Here is a 12,281-nt window from a genome sequence, read left to right on the forward strand (position 1 = left end):
TCAACCCTGTTGGAGGAATTTTCTCTTACTAATTGTCTGTAAGCAGATGAGAAAAATGTTGAGCAAAGCAAAGATGCAAAATATTATACTCCAGTGTAAACTTCAACAGTACCTCCAGGGAAGGAACAGAATGTAAGTTACCAGATATAAAAAGCAATAGTTTTTCTTTTTTGTTATTGTTGTGGAAGAGGAGGTAGGTTTGGGATTACAGGAGCTCTTAGAGGATACTTTATTGGTTCCTATGCAGATTAGCGTGGAAGAAAAAAGGTGGAAAATAATCTAACAAGAATGTTGAGTGATTTCCAGCTTCCACAGACAGCTGAAGTCAGCTCCTCATACTCTTTCTTCTGACAGTCTTTGTATTGGATTTCTTTTAGAAGACACAAATGCAACTGGCTAAAATTAGTAAAATATCCCTTGCAACAAGCAAAAACAGTACTCGGTATCAGATTAGACTCCAGAAGACCAAGTCAGAGCAGGGTTGGGGAAAGCAAACTACAAACTCTTGATGGATTGGAATCTCCATAGAAGAAAAACGCTATTTGTGCCTAATCCCAGCCATTAGGGAGGAATGCTTTGTTGGTAGGATTTGTTTAAACCATACATCAGAACAATTCTGGGAAAGAAAATTTGGGTTTAGACTCAAAAAAATTTTGAGCTGGAAATGTATGCTGAAAAGCTTTCAGAGCACAAACCTCAGTCTGTAGATGAGAATAATTGTTACTTGGTAGAGTTAAGACAAGTCAGGGCTTTTCCTCAGAATGCAAGGGAGCAATGCAGAGAAGTTGGAGTTCATCTGAAGATGTTAAACGCGTGGGTTTCCTGCTTATACAGCAACCATGAAAAAGGAATGCCAGCATAGTTCTGAAAGTCAGTTTATACTAAATATATGCAAGCTGCATAAGCTAGTTTATATTTATACTGCTGTTCTCATTGACTGGATTAATTGGTTGCACAGAGCTTTACATGAGCGCAGCTGCTCCTGCCACAGAGGTGTATGTGAGAGCAGGCAGAACCTCCCTGCCACTGTGAGGAGAAAAAACACCGGTTCTTCTTTCTCAGAGTGTGTTTTGGCTTTAGACACAGCTGTAACTCAAGTGACATCAGCAGCACATGGTGGTGATTTTCTCCCCGCTTCCCACTGTTTAATCCCAGTGTGAGAAACCTTCCTGCTTCATGTCTATTATGCTGTTAGCTGCTATTTGGCAGGGGCCTACCCAGTGTTCCATCACCAGCTGACAGTGGATGAAGAAAAAACAAAAAAGAGAACCCCTACCCCCAAAACTATCACACTTATGTGCCTGTCTCCTGTCTTTGCAGTGCTTTGATTTGAGGCTTGGCGGCCCTTGTTCCAGTGTCCCACACCTGTAACTGTCCCTCCACGTTACTTCCCTGCTTACCTTCATATCCTCTTCCTCACCAGTAATCATCTTTCCTTCTCCAGAAGAGCTTTGTGTATCATTAGTCAGTTAAATAGATACAGGAACAATTGCTAAGAAATATGTAGCTTGGTTCCTGGAAAATATAGATACTTGTGGATTTACACCTGCTCCTAATGTCTCTCTGCATTTAAGCATTCTATGTGTGACCTCCGTACGCACAGACAGCAAAAAATACATTAAAGGTTTAAATAAGTAGATGAAATTTAGGGAACCTCCCATGGATATTTAGCACTGCAGTGAATGACTGTCTCCTCTGTATCATATTGAAGATACTGATATAGCTCTACCATGGCTTTGCTCAAAGAAAGAAGCCCCCTTTTTAACTGTATGAGATTTAGGGTGTATCCACGTATTGCAAAGTCTGTACCTGCTCCCACCTCCATGTACAGAAGCAGCAGCTTGGCAGTTTCCTATCTGCTGCCTAAATAACAACTTCTCATGGTTCCTGTCATTTTCCTTCCCATCAAGAAACCTGTTCTCTGCTTTGACTACAAGTACAGGAAACGATGGGCCCATCACTACTGCGCTGGGGCTCTAGAATTGGTTAGCTGTGGTATGGAGGGTGCCAGGGCGTGGGCACCCAGGGGGCAAATGAGCTGGCACTTTGCTTAGACATCTTGGCTATGCCAAAGCCTGGAAAGATGCCCTGGTGGCAGCTGCTGTCAGCAGCGGAAGGGTCAGCGTGTGCAGGGGGGTGGCTGTTCTTGGTGGCTCCCCCCATCCCAGTCCTCATCCCCAACCCTCCCTGTCCCTCTGCAAGACCCCGCCCTGGAACATTCTCATGACCCACCAGAGAATGTGTTACTGCTCTAAAGACAAATACTGTAGAGAACAGTTCTCAGTTTGTCTTGTGTAGTATTTGGCTCAATGGGCGCATGATGCCACCAGGGTCTTCGAGTCATTTTATGATATTTCCTTTGCTGGGCTCCTTTTGGAGGCTTCCATAATATCTTATATTAAAAAAATAACTCCTGAAATATTTTTATTACAACCCAGACTAATGTGACATCCAGCTATCTCTGATTGTTATTCAACTGTGCAAGTTGCCAGCTCTGCTGAAAGGCTTGTGAAGTTTCAGCGACTTCTGAGTCAGCCTGTAACATTTGTGGGTTTATGTGGAAATTGTGCCCAATCAACAATGAATGTGAATGCACAGCTTTGGGCAAAACGTGGGTATGTAAATGTATCTGCATTGACATTGAAGAAAAATGTCCACTTTAGTCCCTTATAAGATGAGTTTGTTACAGCCGAAATATTCAGCTATAAATATGATGAGAAAATATTTTTCCTTTGAATAAATTGAGAATGAAGTTAAACATTATTTTTCTGTATTCTAGGCTGGATTCATTTTCTCCTCTTCTACTTCATCTGTACTCAGTCCTGTCTAGCACAGAAGTGGCAAACAGAGTGCCATCTCGTGGATAAAGGAGACCTGTACTCATAATAAAACATGGATTCGGCTTTTCTCCACTAGTTCGAATGGAATCACTTACACTGTACAAATATGACCCAGTATAGCAAGCTGCATGCACAAGCGTTTGGTCGTTTTTGACATTCCTTCCCTCCTCATACACAGCAACAACCCTACTGGGAGTGTACCAGAGGGCAGGTAGAACCCAAACGTGTATTTCCCTGAATTATGCTGGTGGTAATATGCACTAGGTGTTCACTTCCTTGGTTTATTAATAGACAACAACTTCCCGTAGTGGAAAATGTACCACTTTTTTCATGGTATGTTAATTATAATATTTTGGATGCCAGTAAAGATCAGTCATAACTTATATTTAGAGAGAGTCTGAATGATTAAGAACATTCCTGTAGCTTATGTTTTAATCCAATTTTGGAATAGAGACAAAATCAGTAATGCCTGCCTATTAATAGCTGATAAAAAAATTTAAGGCATGTTTCTGTGCAATCTGTCCATAAATTAGTTTTTAAAAAAGAGATGAGTTGCCATACCATAACATTCAATACACTCTATCAGTAGAATCACAAACATACACATAGATTTCTCTGTTCCCTCTGAATGTTGGCCAGCTCCAGTACATGGCTAAACTATAAAATGAAATCCGATCCTCTGCTCAGATTTTGTCTGCGGTTGCACCGTTATCAGCACTATATTGGTTCCATGTCAGATCATACAATCATAGAATAGTTTGGGTTGGAAGGGACCTTCAAAAGTCACCTAATCCAACCTCCCTTGCAATGAGCAGGGACATCTTCAATTAGATCAGGTTGCTCAGAGCCCCGTCCAACCTGACCTTGAATGTTTCCAGGGATGGTGCATCTCCCACTATTATGGGCAACCCATTCCAGTGTTTCACCACCCTAGTTGTAAAAAATTTCTTCCTTATACCTAGTCTAAACCTATCCTCTTCTGGTTTAAAACCATTACTGCTTGTCCTAGCACAAGAGGCCCTGCTAAAAATGCTTTCCCCATCTTTCTTGTAAGCCCCCTTAAAGTACTGAAAGGCTGCAATAAGGCCTCCCTGGAGCCTTCTCTTCTCCAGGCTGAATAATCCTGCAGGACTTGCCCTTGGTGAAGCCATTCTGGCTATCTGAAATCACCTCCCTGTCCTCCAGGTGCCTCAGTATAGCTTCTAGGAGGATCAGTTCCATGATCTTCCCAGGCACAGAGGTGAGGCTGACAGGTCGATAGTTCCTAAGGTTCTCTTTTGATTACCCTTGGCTATGTGTTGTGGCTTCATCGCCACCCACATGGAAGAGCACTAATGGGTAATAGTCTGAAGGCCATACCAGGCTAGCGATGTAGCCCCAGGGAGGCAGCAGTCTTCCCTAAGAGGAGGCTCTGTCCAGCCTATTGGACGCTCTGTTGTCCTCAGAAGGGAGTTGTCTACAACAGTTGTCTTTTCTTCCTCATGGAGGTGGTTGTGATACAAGGGGTAGGCTATTCTGACCTTTGCATCATCTCTGGTGAAGATGGACAGTCATCCACATCATCCATTGACTGGCCTTCCACATCCAGAGGCTCATACCTGTTGTACAGAGGCAAGGGAAGGTGAGGTGGGCAAGGAGGGAGATCATCTGCCACCCTGAGCAGGGACTTGCCTCCATTCGCTCCTTCCCAAAGGTACAAAACAAAGATCACCCAAAGGTACAAAACCAATCCAGATCAGACGTACACACAGAGTTGTACGCATTTCTCTTAAATTACAGCACATGATACGGAGTTTACGTTGGCTCTGAGATTTTATTCTGGGTTCCTGCAACACCTGATCAGGCATAAAGCTAACGTGGCACGGATGGTTAGTGCCTGAACAGTCAGACCGAGGTCTAAGCTAACGGAAATATCCTGAACTAACTTGAACCAGGAAAAGGGAGCTAAAAATTTTGCAAGGTGGGAACAACACTTTGCACCCTGTGGCTGCAGTGTTTCTGATCTGATACTTGTAGCTCTGAGGCTGTGCTATCAGACCATGGCCAAAGGAGCACCTCAATTTGCCATTTCACACGCGCATCCTCTGGGAACCGGTTTAAGCATCATACCTTTCTGTCACTCACTTCTGTCCCTTTGCATCTGTTGTGTTAATACATGTGTTCGGCCTTGGGTAGTAAAGCAGACTGGGGCAGTGATCCAGGCCTAAAATCCTCATCGCTGTGTGTGCCTGTGTGCGCAGGTACCCGCGTGTACATGCACGCACGCATGCACGTGCTCCAGCCTGAAGTAGGGAGGATAAGGAAATTGCTCCTTTTGAGGTCTACTGGCCCAGCTACATCATCTAACTGCACTCTGAGATGCCAAATAGACCCAGTGAATTCATCTGGCCTTCTTTTGGCTTAAACTGTTGTTGAGCGAAGGACAAACAGACTGGCTTGTGAGAAATAAGGGCAGGGCAGTTTAGCCCACTGAAATTCTCAGGTTCCTAATGAAACTTTTAACAAACTAATCTCAGTACAAAACAGACTGCAGTGTAAACAACACAGAGTAGCCTGACTGACTAAACTGATCCAGGTGCTTTGCTCCTAATTTAGAAGGCTGTCAAGTGAAAACTGAAAAAGTACTGTGCAGCTTTATGTTTTACACCTTTTCCATGACTTTATGCTGCGAAACATTCAGCTCATTCACTGAGGAATGAAACATTGCACTCACCCAGAGTCAGGCCAGCTCTTCTCTTGGCTAGTGGCAAGGGTAGCCTTGCCAGCCTGCTCATGGGGAGTGCCATCTTTACACTTACAGGGAGGGTGGAATGATTTTTGTGTTCTCCTCTTCCACAGTAGACAAGGGCTTGGATCCAAGCAAACCTACAGAAACTAAAATCCCTGAGCCAGGTCTCAAAGCTCTTCCAAGGGCAAATGTCTAGCTCACAAGAAGCACTGTGGGGCTGGGGGCTGTTTGGCTTAGGTATGTAGAGCCAGCCAGTTCCTGCTTAAAAACTGACTTCAGTAAAGCCTGCTTTCCCCTGCTGTTCATGGACAGTCCACAGGAGCTGCTCTGTTTGTAACTGGCTTGATAGGTAGCCCATCATCCTCCTCCTCGTCCTCCTTTCAGCTCTGGAGTCCAGTCCTTGTTGCCTTAGCTCCAGTTTCCAGTTCTGTCCCTGGAGCGGGCTGTCATTTATTTGCCAGAACGTCCCTGCAATTTAAAGTCAATTAGCTGCAGGGCCATCAATCAGCAACAGAACCATGCCAGAGCCCAAATCTTGACTGAGGACACTCTGCAAGATCTGAGCAAATTGAAGATAAGTTAATTCTTATCAGATGAATCCACAAAAAGTTACCAAACACTGAATAATATCTGAGAGATACACATTTGAAAAATAGGCTGTGGGTGATTGTGTTCATGAATGAAACATTACAGATAGACTAAGTTGCAAATAGTAGCTTTTCTCCCTTCTTATTAATAGGGAGAGTTTCTGCTTCCATTTAGATCATATGTGTTGCATTCTTTTAGACGATCATTAATTTATTTTTTTTGCTGAGAACCAAATTTAGGTCAACATAAACTCTTAAATCAAACACAGAGCTCTTCTAACAGTTCCATATAGCAGCACCAGGAAGCTGCTTAGCAGATTTCTGGTTCCTCCAGACCTGTTAACAAGTGATTCTGTAGAAGGGATGATATTAATAGTTCCTTGGTGGATTTCAGAAATTGAGTATACAAAACCGTAAGAAAGTTTGTGGGACTTCCTAGACATATGCAGTGTGTAGTCTCACTGATGCAGTTCTGTGACAAGTAGTGAAGCAGACAAGATCTGTCAACATTTATTCATCAAGTCCCTGATTTGTTAAATATTGCATATAGATTGCCTGCTGAATAATAAGTAGCCAATTCTGGAACTTGCTTCAGTGTAATTCGGACCTCCTCTCGATTAGATATTAATGTCTGGACTTTCAAGTATATTAGACCAAGTTATTATTTTAATTTCATTGCTGCCTTCTTACAAGTTCCTATCTAATTAAAAATGATTGTGCTATTTGGAAAGCTCTTGATTTTTTACCCCATAGAGCAGCTTAGAAACAATGCTAGCTGTCTTAGCAGATCAGTCATTTGTGTTAATAACTCAGGTGATTAGAACACTGACATGCAGCTACCTTATTCCAGATTCGGAATGGTTGAAACATAATGCACAATGTATTCAAAAGCTCTTTAGAAAACATTGACGTTTTAAGCATTCCTCGGTTTGTCAGTTTTGGTAGAAGAAACAATGAATAGCCAAGGAATGTTCTTCCTTAGTGAAATTACAGAAGAAAACACTTTTCACCAATGAATCAATTCCCCTTCCTTGATGAAACAAAGTGTGGGTTTGATCCAGCTGCTAATACATCGGAGAGAGCAAAAGCAGGGACTGCAACAGTATATATTGCTATGCATATTCCTCCACTGGAATTAATGCACGAGTTAAATAGACAGTAATGTTTTCCAAATTACGGAAGGTGCATTTTCAGAAGAGGCACTTTTAAGAGTCAAAATCTTCCCAAAGCGTTTTGGGGCAGAGGTTAATACCCTTAAATACTTTTCATATATCTATACAGGCAGCTTAGCCTGCTCTTAAACCCTAAACAAGGCTTTAAGATAGATCTGTGATGATCTCTGACTCACTCAGAGCCTGAGCCCAGTTGCCGATGAGTGTTGGCCCGTTGCTCGAGGCCAGAGGAATGGCCCTCCAGGAAGTGTGGAGTACGTGCTGTTGTGAAAATGCCTAGGTTCCCAAATAGAGGTGGCTGCAGAAAGCAGATTTAGTCACATACAATGTGACATCAGCATGTTTGCTTACTGAGTCCAATCCTTTCAATGACCCAAATGCACAACTTCACTTGCAGAGATTTTCCAAAGTGCCAACTCCAGTTTCTCTAGAAGGCAGGGAAAAATGGCACTGGGCTAATGACAGTCAAACCTGGAGCCGCTCTGAGGGCTCTTCAGCTGGAATGGATAGATATTTGCATTCACTCCAGCACAAGTCCTCCATTTCTCAGAGGCGACAGGATAAACCACTTGCAGATAACGATCTGCCCCCGCCACTCGGAAGTCCGGCATGTTCTGTTCCATTTTCCCAGGCAATGAGAAGGTGTTTACAAATAGCACAGCTTTACGTTCTTGAGTCTGTGGTCTGCAATAGTATTGTAGACTCCAATTTTAACTAAGAGATTGTTGTTATTTCAAACTGGGTTTTGTACATATAGTTTCTCCCTTCTCTTAAAGAACAAACAAACAAACAAAAAAAAAAACAAAGCAAAACAAAACACCAGGAAGACTTAATAATGATTTAAAGTGGAGCTAGAAAGTGGATGTGAAATGAGTTGCCAATGCTAAGTACTTCCTGCCTTTAGGAGGAGCTTAAGGCATACTAAGATACAAACCTGGCCATGAATCCGTGTTGATGGCTCCTGCACACCAATGGGGAGCAAACCCAGCCCCCTGGAAGCAGAGACAGAGCTTTTATTTCCTTTGATCTAAGAGTGCAGGTTGGGTTCTTCTCCTGTGGTGTTCAAGCGTCAGCTTAAGGGACTCAGTAGCAGATGCAAAACTGGAGCAGCTCTGCCTATACCAGGAGCAAAATGTGCTTCCTCACCCCATCGCCTCCTACCCACCTGGATGCCTTGCACACGGACTATGTATCGCACACGTGCCAGCTCCGTACACTGGCAACGCACATCCACTTGCTGTCTGCTCATTGCCTAATTCAGGTCACGGGGAGAATCTCAGGGCCACCCCTGTGTGGCGATATGCAGATACCCACTGTGTTTTGCGCACAAGTACAATGCTTCAGGGCATTTTCCAGACTGCTGTAATACTACTTCACAGGTACAAGGGCAGGCTAATTTCTGCAGTGCGAAAAACTTATCATTTTTAAGGAGCCATTAAGTGAACAGTAACCCGCCAGAGAAATCACTGCTTGCCCTTTCTCAAAACCTGATTTTGCTACCATGCATTGCAGTGAAAATACTGATTTCAAAGGATGCAAAACTAGTCTTTGTGTTTATTAATAGGGCTTCCTCTGTGCATCCAAATAGATCTCTGGCAGCTTCACTGGGGCTCTGTAATTGTCTTTGATTAACCTAGACATAATGATAGGAAGCTGCAAGATTGTAATGGAGATGAGAATTTTGCTTAACAAATGGTCTTATCAGGTGCTAGTCTGTATATCTGTATTTGCTGCTTTTCTTTTCAGAAAAACAGCCTGGAGAGAATACAAGAGAGGTGTTGAAATGAAATCTAAGAAATGTAAGCTCAAAGTACTTCAGAGATGCAGTGAACCATAATGTTCTTCAAACCACAGGCCATACTCTCTCACTGCACATGTGTTTTGATGGTTCTGATTTACAAATTGTTCGGAAAAAGAGAGGATTAAAGTCCCTGTTATTTGTCACTTGAAACCTTCAAAGTAGTTCACAAAGAAAAGTGATGTGATTTTCTAGTCAGACAGACCAGCATAAAGGCAGACGTGTGCAGTTCTACAGTGGGAACTGTGGCTTGAACAAAGCATTGATAGTCAGGAATTTAAGAACTGAAATCCTTGATCAGATTATACCACCAAATCCAGTGTTTATTTATACAAATAAGGCAATTAAGGCAAGAAAACACATACCTATTCCTCATTAATTTTAATGAAATTACACACCTGAGTAAGAGTTAAGCAACTAGAGACACCTGCAGATCAGACTCTGTTTCAAAGATCTTTGCATTAAGAAGGTCCTTACCCCTGATTTTAAAAAATAGGCTCAAGCTCTGTTCCTCAGTTTTTCCTTCTGACAAGCAGTGATAGGGAGCTACAAACAGAGAACTGTGATGATTCATAAAATGTGTTATAAAGAATATTATCAGCTGGGATGAATGCTACATCATGTGTAATATTTATTGTCAGGGTAAGTGGAAGTGTTTTCTAAATTTTAAATTTCAGCTATGAACTTTGGCAAATTTTCAAATGTTAAAGAATTTTGGGGGGATTCCACGCAAAACTGTCAATGTGTTTTCTAACTTTGGTTTGCTTGCTTGTTCCAGTTCATGTTTGTCCATTTGCTTTCTTAATTCCTTCTAGATGCAGAAAGATTTTTAGAATGCGTAAAGCCAGCAAAAGGTTCAATTTTCCATTCATACGTGGTAGCTCTGTTCTGCTTTGGCCTGGAGAAATGATTTGAGAAACACATCCTTAATGTTCTTTATAAAAGAACTCTCTAGTGATGCCACCACAACGTAACAGTCACAGGATAAATGTTTCGGGGCAGGTTTCCTTACTCTGTTGTCCTGTACTTCGTATCTGACATTTCTACCTTAGGATCATCAGCTCTGCTTAGCATTAAGTATTGCTGAAAATGAGTTTTTAAAAAATAACATTTCTTTTAAATATACCTATTGTAATTAAAAAATAAGTCATCAGGGAAATACAACAAAAATGATTAAATGTTGGGTAGGGATTTTTCACATTATAGAGATGTCAATTCATCGAAGAAATCCAAAGATGACAGAAGCTGACAGAACAAAGGCCACAAAATTCCTGTTAGTGAGCCTCTGTGATGCATTTGGGAATATATTGACTCTCAACTCTGACTACAGGAATAATACTGGGTTTGGCAGGTTCAAGAACGTCCATGTTCTAACACCTATTGAGTAAATCTCTAGAACTGAAATAGCCTTCTTTCATGATTTAGAAAACAAACGCATGAACAAAAACATAAATAGAAGATGTTAATGAGATACGGCCTTAAGGCCTGTACCAAGCAGAACAATAATGCAAGTGAGTAGCTACTTCCAAAAACTGGATAATAAATAGTCTGACTCAGAATTATGAATTTGACTTCATTGTTTTGTAGGCCGCCTCCTAAATTGCACTTTTTAATGCCCAACCATATTTGGATGCAGGTAGAGAAATGCTACGAAGTGGTGGCAGGCAGCTACGAAAAAATGAGATGCTAAGTAGAAACCTGAAGGACAGCTTCATTCCCACCGACTACTGAGCTCAGCTGAAACTTGGCCATATTGACCTGCCCCCTGCACATCAGTTTTGAAGGGCCAAAGGGATACAGATAAAGACCTTTTCAGCTTCTATTATATTTCATTGGGCACCTGTCAAAACCAACAAGCTACAACCTGAGGAGGGAAACAATACTTGAATAGCATTTCATGGTCTTAGTTAATTGCTTTTCGTACTTATAGCATGAGCTAATGATGATCTGCATATGGAAGTATAGTTTATTTTCAAAACAGTCATTACACCATGGAGTTTTTTACTAAAATAGGAAAGCATCAGAAACCCTTATTTTAAACAAAACTGTGTCTGACTTCATTGGCTTCAGTGAAAGATGCATTACACCTTGACTTTCTCCAAAAATTATTTCAACAACGCCAATGAAAACCGCAGGGTTGCTAACAGGAATGCTATCAAGGCAATATAGTTACAACCACTGCAACCCCAATAAAAGTTACCTTCAATAAATACAATAATGGCAATGATCTTGGAGACAGAGGAAACAGCACAAAATAGCATAAGAAAAAGGCATGAAGTCAATACAGTGTGTTTTCTGAACAAACCAAAAAAGGGGAAAATGAGATGTCTTAGATCACCTGGCATCTGTAAACATCAAGAAGACATCACATTCGGGCTAATCTCAAGGCAAAGCAGCCATATAAAGTAAATCTACAGGCTTTCTAAAGTAAATCTACAGGCTTTCTTGGCCTTCTAAAGCATGGAAGATAATAGAAAGTAATCCTCTTTCTTTTTCGTTAAAAAAATGACTTTAAAGTAGGGTGAACTTTTTTTCTCTCACTTTGTAGGATCTATTTTAAATGACCTATTTAAATGTTCTGCAATTATGGTGCTTTTGTATATTTTCCATGCAGAGCGAACAGAAAGGGAATCCCTTGAAGTTATGGTATTTTAACCAACCAAAGAATAATCTTTTTTTTTCTTTCTGCCTGAATTCTTCATACAAGGTGTCTTAAAATAGATAAGACAGGTTTGTTACCGTTGTCATAATTGTCAGCTTCTGTCAGTTCCATTAGTGGATAAAGGTCTCTATGAATATTACTCACGCACTGCTAGCTAGCCTCCCAACTCTGTACGAGCTTCCTAAAACCATCCCTTCTGCTGCTCTTTCCAGTCACTCAAGTCTGTTCTTCGGTTATTTAACGTGATCCCTGCTAGGGTCCCCTGTTATGATACGTCAGTTTTTTCTTATTCATCCTTCTGCAATGCTTCTTACTTACGTTATTGATATGTGAATATCTGAATATCTTTACTGATATATGGATCACTCATTTCATAAAATAAATTTCCCCTTATGTTCAGAGCATGCTGGATTCAGATTTGTCTGGCAGGTTATAACTTCACACCTTGGAGAAGACCTGAAATGTTGTATGCCAGAAGAGTATTCGGGTATTAG

This window comes from Larus michahellis, chromosome 9, assembly GCF_964199755.1.
Source record: "Larus michahellis chromosome 9, bLarMic1.1, whole genome shotgun sequence".
NCBI lineage: Eukaryota > Metazoa > Chordata > Aves > Charadriiformes > Laridae > Larus > Larus michahellis.